This window comes from Dermacentor andersoni, chromosome 1, assembly GCF_023375885.2.
Source record: "Dermacentor andersoni chromosome 1, qqDerAnde1_hic_scaffold, whole genome shotgun sequence".
Taxonomy (NCBI): domain Eukaryota; kingdom Metazoa; phylum Arthropoda; class Arachnida; order Ixodida; family Ixodidae; genus Dermacentor; species Dermacentor andersoni.
In genome coordinates this window covers 312,731,672-312,757,225 of record NC_092814.1, presented here as the reverse complement: position 1 = coordinate 312,757,225, position 25,554 = coordinate 312,731,672, and the positions used below count along the sequence as shown (strand labels likewise).

General features: G+C 48.6%; 1 protein-coding gene across 1 annotated transcript in view; it reads right to left on the bottom strand.

Annotated features, from left to right (window-relative positions):
* LOC126548190 (bone morphogenetic protein 4-like) overlaps positions 1–25,554 on the bottom strand; it is a 337,221-nt gene that overhangs the window by 108,850 nt on the left and 202,817 nt on the right. The window lies entirely within an intron of this gene.

The following is a 25,554-nucleotide window of genomic DNA, read 5'->3' as shown; positions in this document are numbered from 1 at the left end:
CCATCGGGATCTCCTTCCCCCGGCGGGGCGGTCTGTTACGTTTCGCCTACAACGCGCGGTAATGCCGGCGCGGATGCAACGGACGCCGGGGCTTTGTTCAAAGCGGCGGACATTTTGGCCCGTCCGACGCCGCCGCGACGCCTACCCGCCAAGCGTGTCCAGGCGTGTTTCAGTGCCACGTGTCTTCGTGTGTGCGTGTGTGTGTGTGTGCCCTCGCTTGTCAAAGCGCGGCAGCCGGGGAGCGGAGTTCCCCGAATGAGGAGCCTGGACGTCTCTCGGCTCAACTGTTCACGCCGTCGTGTGGGTGAAGGTTGGCGATGCGTCACTACACTCGGTTCAGCAGGTCTCTCGGCCCGACAGTTCGCGCCGTCGTGGGCTCCTGCTGCGCCGTCCCGTGACCTTCATCCCGTGACCTTCCCTCCTTCCCTTTTGGACCGCGACGCCGGGAGTATAAGAGCAGCTGCCCCCGGACGCCAAGAGAGAGGCTCCGATTTGTACTGTTGAGTTACGTGCTCTCCCGTCTCTCCACTTCGGTCGACCTGACCGGCCGCTCTTTTGCTATGTTAGAATAAACAAGTTGTTCTGTTACCAGTCTTCTCATGCTTTGCCGGGACCTTCGGATGCTTCCAGTGCCCCAGGCCGCCAGGCCAACGCTACCCTTGGGGCTTGCGACCCATTGGCAATAACGGGCGTCAGCACCGAGACCCCAACAAACTCGTGCCAGCGGTACGATTACAACAACGAGTAGACTGGAAAGTTCAAATGCCAAGTTTGGACTGCAGTCCTCAATCTCAAGTTGCATTCGCAGGCTAAGGAAAAAATCGGCTTTAACGCGCAATCCCTGGTCCGTACACGCACGCACACGCTATGCTCTCTGGCGACTCCTCTGCGTTGCGAGGCTCCAGTAGAATGTGCCTGTTTGATACACTGGTAAACTCTAGTTTAGTCCCTCTAAGGGCATGCAATTTGACGGCAGCCAGATGAGCCCATCTGAGGTCCCTTTTAGAAAACCAATATGACCCAGGTTCAAAGGCAGCCCAGGCACGTTCTTTCATTGCGAAATTATTTTATAATTTAAATATTTACAGATTACGACACGGTTACTTTGTATATATATCCTGACGCGTCACCCAAGCCACAAGTGCACCATTAGGCATATTTCGTCCACCAGTATAGCAACCGAAACTTCATACCAGTTTATTTAGAATTAATAGTGCTCGCATTAAAATATGCAGCGACCGAACAGCGGTGATCATCAATAGCTGTCACCGAACTGGGTTCTAAGTAGAATTTAGCCAGTGTAAAGAATATCTAGAAACGAATCAGAATGCACGCGCATATACCGTCCGTTCCTGCAGAAGCTGTACAGTTAAGAATGACAGCTGATCGCGTTTAACATCGTTCTGCGAGAATGTTCAGCGAGTACGTGTGGCGTGTTTCGGTAAATGGTACGGCCTTTATTAACTCCTTTGTGTGTAAGATAAAATGTGCTTTACAAGCCCGCTGTTGCTACTTTCCTCAGATGAGCACATGCCAAAAGCTTTCTCTGATTGCGTTGCGATTTCAGCGGCTGTGGGTTTTAAAACACTATCATGTCGATTCTTAAAGTACACCGCACATTTTATCGCAGAACGTGCATATGTAAAAAAAATAAAGATTTCTTAGCTAGTTTCGAAATGCGCATTTCTATTTACAGCGTACCGAGGCTTCGTGTGCATGGTATGATGACGCATATGACATATGTCTATCTCTGCCTCATCAGGACAACACCGTAATCAGTAAGCATGTAATTTCATATGGTTAAACATATGAATTAAAGAAGCTGCTCCTATATTGTGTTCTGTGCATATACCATTTGCCTAGGTGTAGCGTAGTTTATTTCTTCAAGAAAAAAGCGCATAATACCCGCCGTGGTTGCTCAGTGGCTGTGGTGTTGGGCTGCTGAGCAGAAGGTCGCGGGATCGAATGCCGGCCACGGCGGCCGCATTTCGATGGGGGCGAAAACACCCGTGTACTTAGATTTATGTGCACGTTAAGGAACCCCGGGTAGTCTAAATTTCCGGAGTCCTCCACTACGGCGTGCCTCATAATCAGAAAGTGGTTTTGGCACGTAAGACCCCATAATTTTTTTTTTAAGCGCATAATGTACACGTTTTTCTAACCGATCTATATAAAGCCGCGTTAACTCATTTTTATTCATCTTTTCCTTCTTTTTCTTTTTTTTTTTGGTCATGCCTCGACTCTCTCACTCCTTTATTTTTATACAGCTCAGAAGAACACGAGTATGCACGCAAGCGGGTACGCCGGTACGACTAAACAATCTAATTAGTGCTTCTATAGCTTTGGCAAGCTTTATTTGATTGCGCAAGATGCTGATGCATAAATCAGAAATTATTCAGTATGTTAAAGATTTACAGATTGGTTCCTTGTCATGGTGTAGTCTAGTCCAGCGAGCAGCTCAGGCGCTGTCATGAATTGTGCGAATCGGTTTCACCCTGAAGAGAAAGAAAGAAACAAGAAAAGGCGGGGGAACTTCGAAAGGATTGTAAAACTCAGCAAGAACAAAGCAGAGCGACACGTGCAGTATTGGCATGGGCAAACCGGAGTAGCCACTAGTAAGCTCAACCGTGCTGAAGGACGGTTCTCAGTGAGTTGTGTGGGCCAAAAGTTATTCATGCACCACCGATATTAGTATTACAGTGTCCACAGCAAGAACGCATCACGAAGAACCCAATACGCGGTCGGTGCGAGATAAAGACGGTCCGAAAACTGAAAGCACCGGCAAGTACAAAGGTAACGCGCACAAAAGAAATCGAAGACAACAAAGGAAACTACGTCGTTTCCACGAATATCGCTGCCCGCAGCGCGAGCGAGAATTCCCGGCGCGCAAGAGGCACGAGAGAACGCGGTGGCCCGGCGGCAGGAACGAGAAAGACGAAAGAGAGAGAAAAAAAAAAGAAAGCGAGTTGGAACGCACAAAGCGACGTGCGCTGCTCTAAATGGCGCGCGAACGTTCCACTCGATTAGCTACGCCGCTTCGACGCAAGGGATGAAACATGAATGCGCACTCGGCGGGCAAAGGGGCCTCGCGTCGACTGCGGCACGTTACATTTGCGCCGCGCGTTGCGTTCCGATGCAAATATTCATTTCACGACGCCAGCGCTTCTAGTTGCTCGCGTTTCCTGTTCTATTTTCTTCTTCTTTTTTTTCTCTCTCCGTAGCCGCTCTCTCTCTTTCTGCGTGCCGAGCTCAACAAAGTATACAACTATCTCATTTCGCAATTCACTTACAGCCTCTTTCTTCTCCGTCCCTCTTATGCTTGCGTACACGCGCACACACGCGCGTACACACAGACACGCAGGAGCACACGACGCTATGCTTCGAATTTTCAGTCTATATTTAGCAATAATAAAAAAAATATATGAGAAGGAGACGAGATGCTAACCAACAAAATCGCCACGGCGCAAAAAAATGGACACGGACGGCTGGTCGTCCTTTGTGCTGTGGACAGGCTAGGCATGAGATTGAAGCCTGTCTTGCTTTCTCTTTCTTTTCTCTCTCAGCGGTCTTCTTTCTTTTTTCTTTTTGAGAGAGTGTGCATTCTCCTTCCATCCCTTTCAGCGCTATAAACGTCTAAAGGTTTTTTACATATGACCGGGGATCCACACGATATTTATTATTTTTCTTTTTTGACATGTCGGATCGCTGAGCAGCATACTTTCAGAAAAGGTTTCGCGTGTCGCACCGTCCCCTTTCCATTGAACCGTTCGGATCACCGCGGGAAATGGCAATAAGAATATACATCGGTATAACTGCATCCCCACGTCTTCTCCATTTGCTCGATTTGACTGCGCTTTCGGGCCAGCACCTGCGTGCACTTCGAGACCTTTCCGTGCTCAGGTTATGATAATAACTGCAGCGTTGTTGAAGGCTATGACAGCTGCAGCTCGAAGAACCCTGTGGAGTGTTTATCTCTGTATCAGTTTGCCAGGGCTGCTTTTGACCCAGACGAGAATGTCAACTTCGTAGAATAGAATGCGCGAGATTCATTTGAACGGAAGGTAAAATCGCATTTAATGCCATCTCTGCGCGCTAGTCCCGACACACCAGTTTTTTTTTATTATTTATTTGTGCATACTGCAATCACCATAGGCGATTTTCGCAGGGCAGTACAACAAGATCACGCATCAATAGCAAGCATGCTGTAAAAAAAAAAATTGGGCTCATGCATCCCCACGTCTTCTCCATTTGCCCATTTGCTCTCCGGTCATGCGAAGTGGCGCGTAGATTCATGAAGTGAAGAGTCGAAATGGAAATATTGCAAGACGACCTGAGTTGACAAAAGTTGAAAGCGAAAGTTTGCTCGTATATTCCACGTAGCATCGGGCAGTATGAATAACGAGGAGCAGAGGAAAAGAAGGAAAGATAGGGAGGTTAGCCAGCGTATAGACCGACTGGCTACCTCCGCTGGAGTTAGGGGGTCAAAGGAATTACAGGTGATAGAAGGAAGCGCGATAACCTTACGCGCCCAAATGTGCGTTTGCCCGACTTTTTCACTCGAAGCAACTGTCATCGACATAAATGGCGGTGCATAATGCGAGTTTATCAGCCGGCTATTCATAGCTGTCCCATTATACTTTCAAATCCAAGGCATCACAAATTATATCTGCGCTTTGGTGCGATATGATTAAAGTCCGGGGTCCCGTGGTGAGCGCCTTTGTTGTATAAGTGAACACGCGAAGACGAATAGCGCCGACCCGAAACGTGCGTGGACTGCATCATGGAATTAAAAAGGCGTTATTATTCAAGTTGATGGCACACTGGCCTATGTTATGGGAAATGGGGAATTGACAAATAGGGTAAAAGCTATATCCTTACAAGGGTTTCTGCTTCATGAGCTAAGACAGAGAGCGTTAGCATGACCTCAGTAGCGGCCGCGGAGGTGAAATTCAATACTCGTAAGGTGGCACATTAGCACGGTATATAAAGAGCGCCTGAGTAGCCACTAGACCGGATCAATCCCGCACGAGATGCTTCATTGTAGGGATGTATAATAGCATCGACGCTGTTAAAATTTGCAGGGGCAAGATGCACTAAAACTGAGCGCCAGGCGTCGAATGATACAGGCTGTATAGCGTGACATCTGGCATCACAGTTATACATAATTTTGGTTCCTGGAAGCACGGTACACCAAAATCAAACCCAGGCTATCCAGAGGGCCCAGGAAAGGGCAGAGCGTCACGGCGTTCTGTCCTTTACGTGGGTGCGGCCAGCGGCTACAAAGGCCTCCCGCTAGGAGGTCCTCAGGATTAAATAAAGTTCGCCTAAGTTCGCCGTCCGTCCGTCCGTCCGTCCGTCCGTCCGTCCGTCCGTCCGTCCGTCCGTCCGTCCGTCCGTCCGTCCGTCCGTCCGTCTGTCTGTCTGTCTGTCTGTCTGTCTGTCTGTCTGTCTGTCTGTCTGTCTGTCTGTCTGTCTGTCTGTCTGTCTGTCTGTCTGTCTGTCTGTCTGTCTGTCTGTCCGTCCGTCCGTCCGTCCGTCCGTCCGTCCGTCCGTCCGTCCGTCCGTCCGTCCGACCGTCCGTCCGTCCGTCCGTCCGTCTGTCTGTCTGTCTGTCTGTCTGTCTGTCTGTCTGTCTGTCTGTCTGTCTGTCTGTCTGTCTGTCTGTCTGTCTGTCTGTCTGTCTGTCTGTCTGTCTGTCTGTCTGTCGATTTTGATCGCACTGACGTAAACGGAAGGCATCACATTACGTTAGACCTCATATTAGCGTTATTTAGAAGACATTATCATCGTTCTGAGCAAAGAACGCCAGTTACCTAGAAATGCAAAAGTAATCAACGCGTCATCGCTTAGTGCACTTCGGCGGTGCCTGTAAGGCACGAAAGGAGCAATGAGGGCGGTCCGCGGGCTGGTGGTCGCCGAGGCCAGGGCGTATTATACAAGATTACGTTAGCCTATACAAGATCCGCAACATCGGAGTACATCAGCGAAGCCTTAACCCACGGACCAGTCCAGGATTCAGCGTTGGTGCCCTCGTTGCTCCTTTGGTTGTCTCGGAGGCACAGCCGAAGTGCACTAAGTGATGACGCGGTGATTACACATGGCACTTGGGCAAATGCCAATAGTTGTATACTTTAGGGCGTACCTCTAGACGAAGCCTGATCCCCAAGACGGAGGGAGATACAGGGTGGCGGTGTGCTTCCCTCCCCTTCCATGCGGCGACGCTGCAGTCGTCGGCTGCACTGGCTGATAGATGCGCTCTCACTTGCTACTTTCTCTCTCCCAGAACACGTTTTCTTTCTCACCGAATTGCGCTATGCTCGGTCTGTATCAGCAGTTTGTTTTCCATTAGCGAGGCAGATAAATACAACGCGAGAACGTCAAGACGAATCGACATGCGTTCGCGTATTAGAAAGTATGGCAACAACAAAAAATAGAATTATAAACTTGCTGCCGCACAGTAGAGCTTTTCGATGGCTTACAAAGCCTCATAATGAATCCAAACTACCTACAGTAGAATGTACAAAGAAATGGTATTATCAGCGTGCTGCACGTAAAAAAAAAATTTCTACGCTTGGCACAAGTCGTCGATAATCACGCCCACGTTCTTAGCTTTTATTCCACGATTCACATCACGAACAGGCCGGGGCGCGGCCTGAACAGCGGCTGTCATGTTTTCGTGCACTTGAGTTCACGGGCGCTATAACGTAAAACTATTCCAAACTTTTCTGTTCGAATTCTGCAATCAGCCCTCCGCGATTGTTCAAAAACTTTTTTGGACCACTTCCACTTCACCTGTCTGTCACGCGACGTCACGAAAATCGCGATAGCACCCCATCTGATATGACGTGTACACACTGATTATGTACGATTTGACCTAACTAAAGAAAAATAGTTATTTCTGATTCGACGCCTTTTCGTCATTAGTCCTCGGCTATTGGCCAAAAGTTTTCGGACTGCACCCACTTCACCTGCCTGTCCCGCGACGTCACAAAACAGCGAAAACTTACCGCGTCAAATTGACGTGCACGCGTTAAAGATGCATTAATATGCCGAACAAAACTGAATTTTCTTCTGAATAGCCGCAGGCTGCGCCGTTCCGAAAGGAATAAAAGATGGCTGCCGTCGATCACTCAGTCACTGGCTACTCGCACCTGCCGGAGAGCATGGGTTTATTTGCGTGTGATAAAACCTTTAGCGTGGCCGTGTAACGCTTTCGAGCACTTCGGCACGTTTACGACCCCGTGCTGCCAACTCTTCTTTGCTGAGGATCCGTTTTAGCGTCATTCTTAAGCTTCCGTTGCATGCCACCGCGATTGTGGACGAGCCACCGTAAGGTAAGTAAGGAAAAGCGGACCAATCACAGACGTCGGCACCAACATCTTCATCCGGTTACCGATTTCCAGTGCAGGTGCTCGGCCCCATCGAATCCCTCTCCACTTGAGCGTGCTCCTCGCCTCCTGTGAGGCAATTAGATACGACAAGCCGCTCAGTGTAGGCAATGTTATTCGTTTTTCAAGCAAACAAAAGTGACCTCCTATGAACGAGAAGAGCGTTTGATTCGTCTGTTGATGCGAATGACCACCCGATGCTTGCGTAGGTTGTCACGCAAATTTGACGTCAGTAGATTGGAATAAAAACATGTTGGAATAGGTTTACGTTATAGGGCCCCACGTTGTGTGCAGCGCACATCCTGACTAACTGTTTGTTTGTTTATTTGTTTGTTTGTTTGATTGTTTGTTTGTTTGTTTGTTTGTTTGTTTGTTTGTTTGTTTGTTTGTTTGCTTGTTTGTTTGTTTGTTTGTTTACACGGATAGAGATGCTAACGTTACTACACCTGGCTTTGTGATTCTTTGTGACGCCGTCCCATTGTCGTCATGATCATCGCCATTGTCTTTGTCGTTGAACCTGATATCGCTGATTCAGTGCCACTTAACGATAACTTCTTGGGCGAGTTGGTATTTAATCAACATGAGGCACAAAAATTTGCAAAATTCGAAAAGAAAAGAAAAGAGAGAGGGGCGAAAGCAAAGGAAAGACGAGCGCTACATTTACAAATGTTTGTTCCGAAAACAGAGCATCCTATATATACACAAACGTACACATGCGCAAACGCACAAAACACGCAAACGACGCCAGTTATCCGAAGGCATTATCTTTTTTTCTTTGTTTTTTACTGCTTAGCAATCTCGATTCCGAATCATAAAGCGTAATAGTAGCTTGACTCACGCAGGCTAGACCAGTGGTTTGGATATGGTAGGCCTCTAACAGTTCACGTGCAGTTTTATTCTTGCTTCTGCCTAGGATCCTAACATGAAAAAAAAAACTGTGGTTCACAGTCTGGACAAGACCTGCAATGCGCAGACAAGTGCGCAGACAAGTGCGCAGACAAGTGCGCAGTCATATCCTTCTTTAAGATATTTGCGTGCTCTCTCATTCATTAGTTGAAGCAGCGCCCAGTTTTCCCGATGCATCACTTGCCACAGCTGAGCGGAATCAGATTAACCACTCCAGTGGAGCAATGCACGTAAGGCTTCACATGCTGTACTGTACACCCGTTCGTAGTGCCACCTCTGAAAAAAAAAAGAAAAGTGATAACAATGCCTTCGGCTGACTAGTGTCTTGCGTGGTTTATGCGCTTGCAAGTGTGTATGTTTGTGTATATTATAGGATGCGTTGTTTCCGGAATAAACATTTGCAGGTGTAGCGCTTGTTTTTCCTTCCCTTTCACCTCTCTCTGCGTTCTTTTTTTTTTTAGTTTTTGCACTAGAAAGCATCATGTTAGGTGGCACTTAAGACATTACTTTCAGTGGCTGCTACATTCTTTACCTGCTCGACTACAACTCGTTTCGTGTCCTTCATGTGCAGCGATTTCTGGCCTGCCCATGAAACCCAGAAATACTTTCTTTCAGATGTTAACGTTTCAATTTTTGCGGAAACGTAGCTTCACTGCGGAGTTATTCTTTGTGTGACAAAGGAAACTTTCAAAGAGAAGTAATGTTCACTTCTCGGAGAGGGGATCAAGCGGTCCGGAAAAACGAAGAAGAGGATGCCATCGAGTAAGACGGAAGCACAATGAATGGGAATCATCGTAACAAGACGAAGCTAAATTGCTTAGAAAGAAAGAAAAAAAGTGGGAGCGAAGTAACCAGGCGCAACACATTAAGCCCGAAAGTAACGGCCTTACGATAACGTACGCCGCCGTTAACGACGACGAAAGCTCGGCAGATCACTAACTCTCACACAAAAGAAGTTAATTATGAGATTATAGCAATTAGTGGAATTCGTGGAACGTATCTGCTCGAACTAGATAAAAGGTGCAACGGTAAACGGGACAACGTCGAGACAGAAGAATCGAGGAACAAAAACTCGAATAAGAAAATGCACGTTTAGCGATTCCTGAAGGCGATAAATATTGATCGTCCTATTTTTCCTTCTTGAAAACACCACAGAAAAAGGAAGACACAAAATTGGACTTTCTATTGTTTTATTTTAACCTTAAGTCTTGTTTTTGCACTCTCTTCTCGACGTAATCCCATATAGTTTAGCCCTATTTGAAGCTGGCAGATTTTATGTTTACATTCGTACGTCGGGAAGCAAGCCTCGACACATAAAGCAGCTTAAAAGGTGCCATTTCTTCTATCTAACGATCAGAGGTAACTTTATATCAGATAAAAGGTGTACGAAAAGAGAATAGACAAGGAGGAAACTTAAAATATTCAAGGAAGCAATACAGCGTTGCGGGAAAATGCAGAAATTGACTTTCCCGAAACCGCTGTTGCACAGCTCAGTAATGTGAGCAGGAGCATTCGTGAGTGCTCAATTAGTTTAGAAAATGTCGTAGCGTTGTCCAGACCATGGGCCCTATAACGTAAAATTATTGTTCCAATCTGTTTTTATTCAAAGGTCCTCACGTCAAATTTACGTAAACGCTGACGCAAGCAACGGGCGGTAACCCGTAGCGTTGTTTGAAAAACCCAATTAAAGACGTTCCTCGTTTATAGGAGGTCACATTTTTTTGCTTTCAAAGCGAATAGCATTGCCTGCATTAACCAGCTTTTCTTATCGAATTGGCTGGCAAGAGGCGATGAGCACGCTCAAATGGAGAGGGTTTCGATGGGGCCGAACCAGCAGAGTGAAAGTAGATAACCGGATAAAGAGCGTGGTGCCGGCGTCTGTGATTGGTCCGCTTCCCCATATGCATAGCTTGCGGTGGCTGGTATGAAATAGGGGTGGCGTGGAACGGAACGTTAAAATTGCCACCAGAACGTATCCTCAGCCGAGAAGAGCTGGCAAAACGATGTCGTATACGAGCCGAAAGGGCTTTATAGCGTTAGACTACCAAGCGAAAATTTTTATAATACGCAAATAAATCTTTCCTCCCCGGCAGCTCCGAGTAACCAGTGCCACAGCTGTCGGCAGTCAGCCATCCTCTATTCCTTTCGGAACAGGACAGTCTACGCCTATTCAGAAAAAGAAAGTTAGTTTTGTTGGGCATACTTATGCGTTTTTAACGCGTACATATCACTTTGGCGCGGTGAGTTTTCTAGGTTTTGCGACGTCGCGTGACAGGGGAAGTGGGCGCAGCCCGAAAACGCTTGACCAATAAATAGCAAAGGGCAACGGCTAAAAAGGCGTCGAATCGGAAATAATGAGTTTTCTTTCGTTCGGTCTAATCAAGCATAATCAGTTTGCCCACTTTATATCAGATAGGGCGTTTTCGCGCTTTTTGTGACGTCGTGTGATAGACGGGCGAAGTGGGAGTGGCCCGAAAATTTTTTGACCAATCGTTGAAGGCTGATGGCAGAATTGCAATAGGAAAGTATGGAATAGCTTTACATTATAGCGCTCCATATCTGCACTTTCAGAGTGTGGTTGACTCAGTTATGCTGCTGTGTGTGTGCGTGTGGGGGGAGGTGGGTGCCTGGGTGCCTGGGTGCGTGCGTGCGTGCGTGCGTGCATGCGTGTGTGTGTGTGTGTGTGTGTGTGTGTGTGTGTGTGTGTGTGTGTGTGTGTGTGTGTGTGTGTGTGTGTGTGTGTGTGTGTGTGTGTGTGTGTGTGTGTGTGTGTGTGTGTGTGTGTGTGCGCGCGCGCGCGTGCGTGCGTGCGTGCGTGCGTGCGTGCGTGCGTGCGTGCGTGCGTGCGTGCCTGTGCGCTCGTGTCCCATCGTTATTCCTTTCCCCCACGTGAACCATCGGCTCCACCCTATCCATGTAGGTACGTCTGTGCAGTGGAGCATGATCAAAATTGATCGTTGTAAAGCCGAGTATACAGGAAATACGTGTTACTTTTACTGAGTGAAACTTTGATCTTTCTTTTATATTCTTCTCCACTTTATATGAGCTGCCCTGCAGAATAGGAGAGTGAATTTTGACACGCATGGCGCTGTGCTAGTGCATCGACACGATGTTTTGTATGGCAGTACTGGAAAAAATAACGGTCCCGGGAACTGGCAAAGTCGGGGGCGACGGGTGAGCGGACGCTATCGGAGGTCTAAGGGCCCCGCTTGTGTGCCCGCCCCTCATCGCAGGACATCGTCGATTCAGCGAGCGCTGTCGACAGTGACAAATCTGCCGACGTGCGAAGCATCACCAGCAGCAGTAGAGTGTCGCGCCGTGGCCCTGGTCTCGAGAAGCGCTCGCCTCGCAACGATCGCGAATGCGTGAGCGCGATCTTCCCGTGCCTTTACAGTGCCTTCTTTGCTAGCTTCGTCAGGCGCTGCTGCATCATACACACAAAAGCAGAGGACTACGGAGTGGATGGGTACGCAGAAGTAAAGAAAATGTTTTCTAATATCAGCTGTAGATGCAGCCTCCTCATGAGAGATCTTTATTCCTTTTTTTTTATTTGCTTTCATTTCACTCTTGCATAGGAGCTACACGACTGTTAAAGCTCGCTTTTGCACGGGAGCCGAAAAAAACGTTACTCGCGTGTCAGTCTGAAGTGCAACGCATGCGGCTACCAGGCGCGTACGTAAAATAGCAGCGCAGCTTACCTCGCAAATGCGATTTCTTGCGAGCGAAATGAGGTGTTTGTTACTAAGGTATTCTCCATTAACTCTTATCCCCAATTCTTCCCAATCCAGGTCTTTGAATACCTCCTGTAAACACGCTGTGAACAACATTGGAGCGATTGTATCTCCCTGCCTGACGCCTTTCTTTATTGGGATTTTGTTGCTTTCTTTATGGAGCACTATGGTGGCTGTGGAGCCGCTATAGATATCTTTCAGTATTTTTACATACGGCTCGTCTACACCCTGATTCCGTTATGCCTCCATGACTGCTGAGGTTTCGACTGAATCAAACGCTTTCTCGTAATCAATGAGAGGTATATATAAGGGTTGGTTATATTCCGCACATTTCTCTATCACCTGATTGATAGTGTGAATATGGTCTATTGTTGAGTAGCCTTTACGAAATCCTGCCTGGTCCTTTGGTTGAGATAAGTCTAAGGTACTACTGATTCTATTTGCGATTCCCTTAGTAAATACTTTGTAGGCAACGGACAGTAACCTGATTGGTGTATAATTTTTCAAATCTTTGGCGTCCCCTTTCTTATGGATTAGGATTATGTTGGCGTTCTTCCAAGATTCCGGTACGCTCGAGGTCTTGAGGCATTGCGTATACAGGGTGGCCAGTTTTTCTAGGACAATCTGCCCCCCATCCTTCAACAAATCTTCTGTTACCTGATCCTCCCCAGCTGCCTCCCCCCTTTGCATAGCTGCCAAGGCTTTCTTTACTTCTTCCGGCGTTACTTGTGGGATGTCAAATTGCTCTAGACTATTCTTACTTCCATTATCGTCGTGGGTGCCACTGGTACTGTATACATCTCTATAGAACTCCTCAGCTACTTGGACTATCTCATCCATATTAGTAATGATATTGCCGGCTTTGTCTCTTAACGCATACATCTCATTCTTGTCTGTTCCTAGTTTCTTCTTCACTGCTCTTAGGCTTCCTCCGTTCCTGAGAGTATGTTCATTTCTATCCGTATTATACTTCCTTAGGTCAGCTGTCTTACGCTTGTTAATTAACTTGGAAAGTTCTCTCAGTTCTAATCTAGCTGTATGATTAGAGGCTTTCATACATTGACGTTTCTTAATCAGATCTTTCATCTCCTGCGATAGCTTACTGGTACCCTGTCACGAAGTTACCACCGTCAAAGCCGAATATCTGTTCTGTAGCTTGATCCGGAATTCCTCTATTTTCCCTCTTACCGCTAACTCATTGATCGGCTCCTTATGTACCAGTTTCTTCCGTTCCCTCCTGAAGTCTAAACTAATTCGAATTTTTACCATCCTATGGTCACTGCAGCGCACCTTGCCGAGCATGTCCACATATTGTATGATGCCAGGGTTAGCGCAGAGTAGTAAGTCTATTTTATTTCTAGTCTCGCCATTCGGGCTCCTGCACGTCCACTTCCGGCTATCCCGCTTACGGAAGAAGGTATTCATTGTCCGCATATTATTCCGTTCTGCAAACTCTACTAATAAATCGCCCCTGCTATTCCTAGAACCTATGCCATATTCCCCCCCTGACTTGTCTCAAGCCTGCTTCTTGCCTACCCTGGTATTGAAGTCGTCCATCAGTATAGTGTATTTTGTTTTGACTTTACCCATCGCCGATTCCACGTCTTCATAGAAGCTTTCGACTTCCTGACCATCACGACTGGATGTAGCGGCGTAGGTCTGTACGACCTTTAATTTGTACCTCTTATTAAGTTTCACATCAAGACCTGCCACCCTCTCGTTAATGCTATATAATTCCTGTATGTTACCAGATATATCCTTATTAATCAGAAATCCGACTCCTATACTTATATAGAATGTCTCAATTTCGCCGTCTGCAATGCGATAGAGTTCCTAAGACGCTACAATATGCATACATGCAGCGCAAACTGACACACACAGGAGCGAAGATGCGACTCGTTAAAACGGACTTTTAGGCGAGTTGGTAAGCCATATTTGAAACAGAACAGCGCGGTTTTGACGAGGACAAGCAGGGAGACACCACTCAGCGCTCGTCCGTGTCGTGTCTCCCTGCTTGTCCTCGTCAAAACCGCACTGTTCTGTTTCAAAAAAGAAGATGCGACACGGCACGGCACTGACACAAATTAATTATCTTTTCCCTAAGCTCCCGAATCGAGGATCACGGATACAAGCTAGCGTCAGCGCTGTTAAAGCGATTCGGCGAGCACGTCAATTGTCTTTTGCCCATCAGCAGGCTTAAATGACGCACCACAGTTATATTATTATAATGCTACTGTATTTAATAATATGCGTACCGCGACTTCTCGTTCCCAAAATTGCACTTGCGTAAGAGTGCTTTACTGGCTGACCGGCGTTAGAGCGCTCGTTACGTTTGACAGCTATTGGTGCGATAACCGGACAATCGCCACGGCGGTGGCCAATCGCGAACGGCACTTCCGTTTGGAAACTTCTCTGAATGTGGGCCCGTAGGGGAACCGAATTCACTTATGTATTCACCAGTGAGCGCTGTTTGGTATTGGCTGGAAAAGGAACAATTGTACAGCATTAATTTCAAAGTCGAAAACTCGAATTTAAGTAAACAATTTAGGTCGCGGCTCTCATCAGCTCGTTCATCCTCCCCCCCCCCCCCTCCCCCCACCGACCCCCCCCCCTTTTTTTTGCTGTCTGTTTTCCCCATTTACCCTTATAATATGAACCACCTGCTAGCGTTGGCATGGATGCGGATATTATTCGTTCAAAATACGACGAAGCAGTGTGCAATCTTAGTTGTTTGGTCCAGAAGGCGCAGCATGAGCCGGTGCTATGGGGCGTATTATAGCACAGTGCGCGCATGCACCAACACCCTGCACGCAGCAGCACTATACTGCTCGAAAGGAAACGCTTTGCAGACACGATTAGGCATTTCTAAAATCAGCACTTAATACAGTTAATATATAGCACGCGTCCACTTTTTGGGCCGAAAACATAATGCTTCTTTTAGCTCGTAAGTGTTATTTGCTATTTGACCTACACTCATCAGCCTGTACCACCTAATGACAATAATCAATATATATGCCTAAACGTAAGGAAAAAGAATTTGGCTTTTACTTTTGTGGACGCCTACCTATCTCCGTCAAGTCGATTTCATTACAAAAGACTACAAGACATCCTTTCCTCAACTTCCGATCCCTGGGTCATCATTGGAGATTTCGACGCCCATCATACACTCTGGGGAAGTCCGATCATCAACGCAAGAGGCAGAGCTCTGGTATCTTTCGCCTCCAGTAATGAACTTTGGCTGCTGAAAGATGGAAGTCTTACCTTCTTACGTGGCTCCACGTACAGCAGCTGTCTTGACTTGGCTTTCGTCTCACGGAGCCTTGTCAGACGTGCAGGGTGGCTTGCGGACATAGAGACGCACGGAAGCGACCATATCCCCACGTACATCAAGATCAAAGGATTGTCCCCTTCCAAAATACGGGATACGATCCAAAGAGTGGACTGGCCTAAATTTCAGTCTATTATGGAAGAACACTGCGACGCCAATCCATCTTTCGACTTGGAAGAGGCAATCAAGAGCGCGGTGCAAGACGCTATGCGTACTCTCACATGCTCTTCGAAACTGAATGAATTTGATGTGGAACTAGAACGACTTCGAGCAATCCGACGAAGTGCTGAACGAAGATACCGACGTATGAAGACAATGGACGATTTACGGACCGCCAGGCGCACGCAAAAGAAGATACAGCGCCGGTTAGACAAGCTCGAATCGCAACGTTGGACTGCCTTCTGTGAGTCGCTAGATCCACGCAAGCCTTTATCGCAACTATGGAGAACGGTGCGGGGTCTCCGGACACTCCCCGTACAGCGATTCCCATTCAAGGCCCTTGCCCTCTCTCAAAAGAGATCGGAGATTGACGTGAATTTCTGCGCCAGATTATCCGGCCAACTCACAGCTACCAACATTCCATCGCCTTCGAGTAGCTGTCCGCCACCACGTGATCACCGGATGGATCTACCATTCTCAATCCGCGAACTTAAGGCAGCATTAGCTTTGTGTAGCCGCACATCAGCGCCAGGACCTGACGGAATTTCCTACCGAGCTCTGTGTCACCTGGGGGAGTGAGCGAGAGGAGTTCTCCTTGAGTTGTACAATGAATCTTGGAGAGATGGCACATTACCAACGACTTGGAAGACAAGTCGCCTTGTTCCACTGCTGAAGCCTGGCAAGTCGCCGTTGGAATTCTCATCATATCGCCCGATCGCTATGGCGAGCTGTGTGGGCAAAGTAATGGAGAGGATGGTCCTAGGACGCCTGGAGTGGTACTTGGAGTACCACAACACCTACCCAGATGCCATGGCGGGCTTTCGACGCGGTCGATCATCGATCGATAACGTCGTCGACCTGGCCACCTACATTCAACATGAGAAATTCCGTAAGCGTCTCTGCGCTTCTTTATTCCTCGACGTTAAAGGGGCCTATGACAACGTTACGCATGAAGCCATCCTCTCTGCTCTCGCAGAGGTACCAGTGGGTGGTCGGATGTTTCAATGGATACGGAGCTATCTATCCATGCGATCCTTTTTTGTAAGCACCGAGGAAGGCCATACTTATCTACATTATAGCTACCGCTGCGTCCCCCAGGGTGGTGTACTTAGCCCTGTGTTATTTAATCTAACACTAATTGCTCTCCTTGAGCACGTGCCAACTACAGTCAGGCTATCAATGTACGCGGATGACATCTCCATACGGACGTCTGCAGTAACACCCCTACAGTTGCGAGCGAGAATTCAGAGAGCCGCCACACAAACTGTTATCTACCTCCGTAATCGAGGGCTGGAAATTTCCTCCCAGAAATGCGCACTAGTGCCATTTACGCGCAAACCCATGGCAAACTACAGTGTAATAATAAATGGCCAAATAATACGACGGGTGCGATCGTACAAGTTTCTAGGTGTCATAATCGACAGGGACTTGTCATGGAGCCCACACGTATCATACGTGAAAAAACTGTTGACAGGCATCTGTCACCTGTTCAAGTTTTTGGCTGGCAAGACCTGGAGAATGTCGCCAAGAGCCATGTTGCAACTGTACAGGGTGCTTTTTCTAGGATTTCTGCGATACAGTTTGCCACCAATAAACAACACAGGTAAAACAAATCTACGCACAATACAAAGTCTTCAGGGTCAAGTGCTCCGGATCTGTCTAGGCCTGCCTCAGAGTGCTTCAACAGTGGCTACGATAGCGATCGTTGGAGACCACCTTGTCAGGACCCACATTGAAATTGAAGCACTCAGGACCCATATAAGACATCTGGCCAGGACTCCTCGTCACCACTTGGCCTCCCTAACAGCGGACAGACCACACACATCTTTCAGCCAAACGATAACCGCACATGATGAATCTTTGCCAGCTTATTTCACTCCGGCGGCGAGACCTTCGATTCCTCCGTGGTGCCTCGCTCAGCCAAAAATCAACCTCACAATACCTGGTATCTCGAAAAAAGCTGATCTATCATCGCCAGCCCTTAGACAGCTCACGCTACTATATTTGTACGAGAACTACCATGACTCTACGCATATTTACACAGATGGATCTGTCCTTCCAAGCAGCTCCGCGGCGGCAATCGTCATACCAGCGAAAGCTACAACAATCAAATTTAAGACAACCCACGCGACAACATCGACGGCAGCACAGCTCGCAGCGCTCTTTACTGCCCTTCATCACATTGGTGATGAACCACCACACAAGTGGACAATATTCTGCGATTCGAAGGCGGCACTGCAGTCTCTACTGTCACCTTTACGACGCGGACCGCACGAACAACTAATATTCCATATTACAGAGACGTTACACCATATAAGTGATGTAGGCCATGAAATAACCTTTCAGTGGCTTCCAAGTCACTGCGGGATTATCGGCAATGAACGGGCGGATCACGCTGCCCGCTCAGCCCATACTGAGGAGCGCCACGTCCCAATTCCTCTTTGTAGAACTGACGCAGCACGGAAGCTCCGCCTACTTGCTCGGCAGTGCACCGCGTCGCAGTGTAATGAGCCACATTTAAGAAATAAGCGACTGTACTCACTTGATCTCACACTAAGTCTTCGAGCGCCATCACAGCTTCGCCGTAGAGACGCCACGCTTCTATATAGACTTTGGTTGGGCGTTGCCTTTACCAAAGCCTATGCATTCCGCATAGGGATGACCGACAGCCCAACCTGTGACCACTGCGGCCATGAAGAATCAATTGGCCATATTCTGTGCGCCTGCCCGCAGTACAGTCCACAGAGGGCATGCCTTCGCCACGAACTTGACCAACTGGACGACCAACCGCTATCCGAAACAAGAATTCTACAACATCGAAAGGACCTACCGTCACAGAAGAAGGCCGTGCAAGCGCTATTGCGCTTTTTGCGATCTACCGGCCTGTGTGAACGACTTTAACTGGAACGCCTTTTGTGTGATTGTCTCCACGTGTGCGTGTTTTTTTTTCTCTTTTTTTAGCGTTTTCCTCTCTGTCATCTTTCTAACCCCTATCCCCCATCCCCAGTGTAGGGTAGCAAACCAGAGACTCATATCTGGTTAACCTCCCTGCCTTTCCTCTTCATTCTCTCTCTTCTTGACCAACAGCCTTCATTAATATGTCCAACTTCACGATTGAGTGACATCTCCTTTTACGAACACTTTTAGCGTCAGAACGCTTTTTCTTTTGTTTCTCTTTTTTCCTTCTTTTTTTTTTTTGCGTGTGTGTGACCACGAAGCTCTGCTATTCTGCGACAGAATAATTTACGCACCTATCCCTACTGCCGTACCCAAGATTTATCGGCGCTCATATTTTTATGCGATTTCAGTCAATTATATTTTTATCGCTGGTACGTCTAGAGCAAGCGACTTGAGAAAAAAAAGGGTAAATCCTCTTGGAGCAATAAGTTAAAGAGAATGTAAAAGCAAGAAGCGCGCGATTTCGCTTCGATAGGTGCCATCATGTTTGCTGGCGCTCTTTACTTTGTATGGGTGGGTTGATTCTCGACTTTTGAACTTGCCTCAAAAGCAACAGCAAAATTCAAAACGCAGCTTGCATTATGGTGCGGAATAATGTAAGGATCTTTTGCCGATACTATTCCTTTTTCGCGCTTCGTCACTTGTCCCAACGGCGCTCCCCATGCAAAATCATGAGGACTGGGCGTTCATGAATCGTGAATGATAATGAAGGAATCGAATCGACAGAAAGGAACCTTTTACATTATACCGGCCCATCCCACGCGGGTGACAACCCGTTATTTCTTTGAGTACACAGCGGCCCAGTAAGCCTTATTATACAGCAACCTTTTAGCGCCACCGTGCCGACAAATGCTCACGTTCGCTCAAAAAACTCGCACGAGGGACGAAACGAATGCCTCTGAAACCATCACACGAAGGCGTACATAGGAACGCCATCCGAAAATAGGACACTTGCACAGCACAAAGCGACGCGAGCAAAGTTCAGGTCTAATGGTGAACCACGACATGGACAAGTACGGCGTGCGAGCACGATGCGAGCAACCGTAGTTCGGACCCGACGTGGCAGGCCAAACAGCGGGGTGCCAACAACGCAGCCAAAGAAGGCAAGGGTGGCTACAGCGGCGCAACATCTACGCTACTTCTCAAGGACGGGCACCAAAAGCGTGCACGGCTGTCACAAAGGCAGCTTTCGCATCGCGAGAGCCCTGCGCACGGAAACAGGAGTCCGTTTATCGCGGTCCCGACAAAGGGCTCGCACGCAATGTGCGGTTCACATTGTCTCTGTCGGCCGCTACCCCCTTCTCACCACCTTCTTCCGGATGCAATGGCGGCGTTCCGCTTCTTCACTCCTTGGCGTACGCTTTCTTGCGAAGACATCCTTTTTTTTTTGCTCCTCGGTAAGAACAGAAGAAAAAGAAACACAGACAGCTGCTATAAATCCAGCTCTGGACTCATTTACTACGAAAGCAGTATAGGCTCTCACAGCGGACACCGCTGTCTTCTCAAAAACAACTTCTTGGCAACGTGCATAACGTTGTTCTCGTCAACCACAGGACTGTCTCTTGTGGACACCCAAATTCACGCAAGGACGCCCTCACTCCAGAGTCTGTGTGGAGCGAAAGCTTCGTCCTTGCGGTGCACACAAGTTCGTCCTTATCCGCTACAACATGGCCTGTTGTGTCATCCCAGCATCTCAGGCCAATCGGCTCGACCAGACGTTCTGCTCCTTTGAACTTTCTCCCACTTGGCTGGCGGTCACGCATTCATAAACCCATACGCCAGCCCAGCGAGCAAACATTCACTCTCCAGTTCGCAGGCCTTCGCGCGTGTCTTCATTCACTTCAACAACAGCGGGACGCGGCTGACAGCGCCAAGCATAATGTTCACATTTCAAGAAGTATGCTCGGTTATGTCCTCGCCGCTGTGCAGGGTCGCTGCTGTGCCCTAGAAGCGATTGCAAACCCCAACACATTCAAGTCTGCATTGCACCGAGACGCCGGCCCCCGCTAGACTTGCAATTTGTACTCTTCTGTTCTCTTTCTTACTTCCTTTCTTTTTTAAATTCCAACTGGTCTTTCTTCTCCTAGTTTCACGGTCCTTCCAGTCCATTCATTCCGACATTGCCCGTTTCGCTCGCTCGTTCCTTCGCTCGCGGCGTTTTCGGACGCGGTTGCGTGACGAAAGCGGTGGCGCGCGTCCGACGCAGCTACGAGCAGACAATTGCTTTGCCCGCAATGCCACCACGCGTCTGGGGAGGCAGGCGGAGGCACTTTTCTTCTTCTTCTTTAATCCTAGCGTGCCCCCTCTCCGCTTCCTTTTGTTCTGGACATTTGCGGCGGCCGAACGGCAGACTTCTTTGTTGCCGCAACCGACGCCGCGGCGCTTTTGTGGACGCTTGGTCGACGACGACAGCCACGAAAGGAGAAGCGAGGACAAATCGCCGGCAGTTTTGCGCGGCTAAACAAGGCCGACCAAAACGCACGGACGCCGGCGCGCGATACAAACGCGGAATGCAGCGGACAGCCCCCCCCCTCCACTCTACTCCCCCCCTCCCCCCCAGTGCCGTCCCACCCGCCACATTCAGTTGCTCATTGTAGCGCCGTGGCTTCGCCCCCTGCCGCACGCACGCCACGAAGCACTGTCTGAGCGCCGTTTGTTCTCTACGCGGCGACGACGCATCCCGCGAGCAGCACCGCTTCTCCACTGGACGTGACGGTCGTGCGGTGAAGCTCGCATTGTTAGATCAGGAGACATTCGCAGTGCGAACAATGGGACACACGCGCCGCTTCTCTCGTGTGCGCCCCACCCCCCTTTTTTTTTTTCTTTTTTTGCGCCGTGTGTCAGAGAGCGCGCGCTTTCACACAACCGGGGTTTGGACGCTCGTTTGGAGACGGGAGCGCATGGTGCCATCGCCACCACAGAAATGCAGCGCACATGTTCTAAACTACAGATTTGCGGCCACAGTAGCGCTCCATCTTCCTGCCCGCCCATGCGAGAATTTATCTGATGGTCGAGCGCCTTCCAAGCGCTTGCTAGCGGCATCAAGGACAGAAGAGTTTGCGCGACGTGCGCGAGCGACAAAAGATGCCTGTCACTTTCAGGACATTATAGTCGGCCGAGGGTGTTCTCCCGCTTTCTCAGTCGCGTCTGATGTTGCTCGTCATCTTTATTATGTTATTATTGCTCGTTATCTTGCGAGCGGCACAAATTTCGAAGCATTGCTGGAAAGTCTCCAACAATACCGGACATTTGGGCTAGTCGGTAGCAACGCAACTTCGAGCGCCACGTAAAGCTCTCCATAGTATGGTATGCCGGTGCTCGGGCTTTCGCTCCGAATCTTCAAGAGACAATTTACACTTAGCTGATGACCATTCGATATGAATGCGCTACGCTCGTCACCTTTTTGTAACACTTACTATTCGACTGCTGAGCAGCAACCAGATTGTTGAAGAAGCGCAAAATGAACACTTTCCAAAGTAATTTGCCGTCTCTCATATTCGATCGAATATACGATCGGTAGAATTGTTGAAAACTTTGTCACGTGGCCTGCAGTACTGCAATGTTTTGTGACAGTGGTATATTCCCGAGTACAAACTCACTGTAATCCCTCTGAACGAATAAGAGCGTTTAATATTATTTTTGCCATCTTGCTATTATTTTTATTTTATTATTATTTTAATATATTGCTATTATTTTTACAGCATACTTCCGTGCGATGTACGTCACTGCAATGCAGGAACCGTTCAACAGTCGTCACTGCATGCGCTATAGTTTTAATTGTACGCGCTGTATACGGTTCATCTGTGTGCCCTATGTGCCTCACAAACGCAGGTTATGTTAGCTATCCATTCCTTTTCCGACGGATAACCCTCTCCATAAACACCCGCCCGGAAAGCAAATCGTTGCCATCGCCAACCAATCGGCTCGCGCCGCATCTCTGATTGGACGCCGTTCGCCTTGGGTCGCAGCTCGAGGTAGCGCGCGATCTTTTGTTTCCCGTTAGCCTTCCAGGCCAAAGACGCTTGCTTGCTAGCCGTCCCTATCCGCTGGCCCAGCTTCCCACGCCTTTCTTTCTGACTACATCTTTCCCATAGGCGGTACTGTTTCTTCTGCCGCCGCGAGTGTTTGTCTGGCTCCAGTGTTTGTTCAACTCCGGCCGCAGCGGCGCTGACTTCGTTCTTTTGTTAGCCTGCTTGCGGGCGGGTGTCCTTTCGCGCGCCGACGCCGCGTTAGGCTTAGGCGAATCGCGGCGGTTGTTTGTTTTCCGTCCGTTCGCCCCGCGTCTCTCTCTCCCTCTATCAGTCTGCGCCAGTCCCCACCCGCCTGCATTCCGCGCTCCGCGGAGCTGTGAATTAAAGAACGAAACAAAGCTCGAAGCTAAAACCGAGCGCGACGAATTCACGCATTCGCCTCCCCCCCCCCTCCCCCCCCCCCCACTCTATATACCAAACTTCATCTGGCGCGAGTGGTTTACTTTCCTCCTCTTCGGGGCACTTCTCCCTCCTTCATGCCCTTCTCCTATTCGCGGCACGAGCCGCTTGGTTCCGTGTTTGTCGCCGAGCGAAACTTTTACGTCGCCGCTCGGAGTCCCCCACTTGCATACTCGAGCCACGCAGTGATGCAGATTACGCTTCGGTTCGTCGACGCCCGGCGGCGACGGTAGTTTGTCTTTCTCACCGCGCGTGCATTGTCTCGCGCGTGTGCGTGCCTTTAAGCGCTCAACTCTGCCGCTTCCGCGAGCCTTCTTGCTGCTTCGTACGAATCTTTATGCTTCTATTAAAGCGCGAGAACAAAGCGTACAGCCATCTATAGTCTCGCCCCCTGCGTCCTATTTTCCGCAGAAACACTTCTCAGCACGAAGCGGAAGGGAGAAGGGCGCGATGAGAAGGAGGAGGACGAGACACGCACGACAAACACTCTTCGACTTCGCCGCCGAGAGAAACGATGTGCGCCTTCTATAGAAATGAGTTTTTCCGCGTCGCATTTTTTAAATATTTTTTTTATATATTTCTTCCACTCATACAACTTGTCGTTCGCAGATATGCTTCGGGCGCCACGCGGTTAGAGCAAACTCACGCTTCAGCTAGCTCTTTGTTGTTACTTTTGTTTTCTTTCGTTTCTTTATGTTCGCGCTCTCTCTCGCTCTCTCTCTATTTCTTTGTCACCGCTGATCAAACAGTGGCGGTATATTTACGAAGACAACTATTCAATGCGAAGAAAGGAAAAAAAAACCGCGAACGACCGAAAAGGGATGCGCGCACGCGGGATCAAAAAGTCAAACTCGCAGAGAAGTGTGCCCCCTTCAGAGTCGAGGCATGCCGCAAGTTCAACAAACAAAAGTCTGTGCTCGAGCATGTGGCGCGCCCTGATCCAACGCGTGCCTATGGTTGTGCGTGTAAAACTCCCTTATAATCGCCATTTTCGTTCCTTTCCGTCTTCTTCTTTTTCCTTTATTTTCTTTTTTTTTTTTTTTTTTTCTCTAGCGGAGCTGAGCGGAGTTGAGCGGTTCAAGCAAGCAATTTGTGTAGGTCGACAGGGCTGTAAAAATGTGACCGCTGAAAGGCGCAAGAACTTCAACGCAGCTAGATTACGACATCGTCTCGAGCTTCTTTTCCGCGGCTGAAGAGCAATGTTGCCGCGAGTGATGCGTGAGTGCGACGGAAAAGGAACAGGCGGCCTTCTTTCACAAGTACCGCTGTCGTCGCGAGCCGCTGTTTGGTGGGAGGGGAGAAAATGAAAACAAACCGCACGGGTATCCACCATGTACGCAAGCGTAAACCGACAGTACGACGAACCGAAATACTGCGTTGTAAGTTGTGCCTTTCATTACGAAGCTTCTCGAAAGGCAAGGGTTCTCGAGGGAAGCTAACGCAACACCACTTTCCAAGTCCGGCACATCAGGAGCTGTATTTTTTTTTCTAGCGGTGCCTTTCATTTCCAATTCTCTTAGCTCTTCGTCATTGGCTGGAACGAGGCTCGGGGGGCACCGCGCGGCTGCGTTATCGCCAAGATCAGTCGCTTGGCGCGAAACAGGATAAGAAGAGAATAGAAAACGAAATGCAACGATACAAAATACAGACTCGGGAAAAAGCAAGAAGTCGCATTCGCAAAAATTTAGTGCCCTTCCACCTTGTAAAGAAGGATAACCAGCGAAGCTGTACTGGGAAGACTATATTGACAACTATAGTGATTTATATGGTTATTGCTATATTGATTGAATAAAGACGTACACATAGCTTTGTGGTCGCTGTGGTACACCACGATCGGTTGTACTGCTATGCTAGACAGGTTCTTGGCTAACATTACATCTATACACGACCGGTGACGCGTGGTCGATGCATTGACGTCCGTGTATCACTCAATCACAAACCACTATAAAAGGAAGGATACAATCCACTTGCCGTCGGGGCGCGCTATAGGTTGACGTTAAAGTCGACGATTGATGGGTACACTATTGCGTTTTCTTATGCCTTTCCACCCTCCAATGGGAGCGAAGGAGCGCGGCCATCCCACGTTTTATGTATTGCCATGAAGGTCACGCTTCATAACACGGTCGATAAAACGATAACATTTAGAGCGACCGCCGCGATTGATAACGCCACGCGGAAACAGTTGGACGACTACATATATGTTTTCCATTCTACACGGCTCTTGCCCACGGACACATTTCTCATCAGAACCTAGCCATATGCAGCTTCGCTGCATAAAGTTTTTCGTTTGTGAGCGCTGTTCTTCACCAGCGGCCGGCCGCGTTCGCTAATATTATGCCTTTAGCATCAGGAGTGGCTGGAACTCGCACTTACGAACGATTCTGGTAGAATAGCTTTTTTCTGAATACGGGGCCAGATTAGTCGCTGGTGCGCTCGCGTAACATTCGAGAACGTACAACAATGTTACCACGTGCGCGCAGTCTGATCAGGAACGCCTCCTTCTCGGTAGAATTGGCGACAACACTCAAGAAGCTTCGGATACAGTAGGCACGCTGAGCGATAACTTGAAAACAGTGATAATCCGGGCCCGCATTCGCGAAGATTTTCATTCGTAAGTGCTTTTGGCCATTGGGCGGCAGGTTTCGCTAATAATA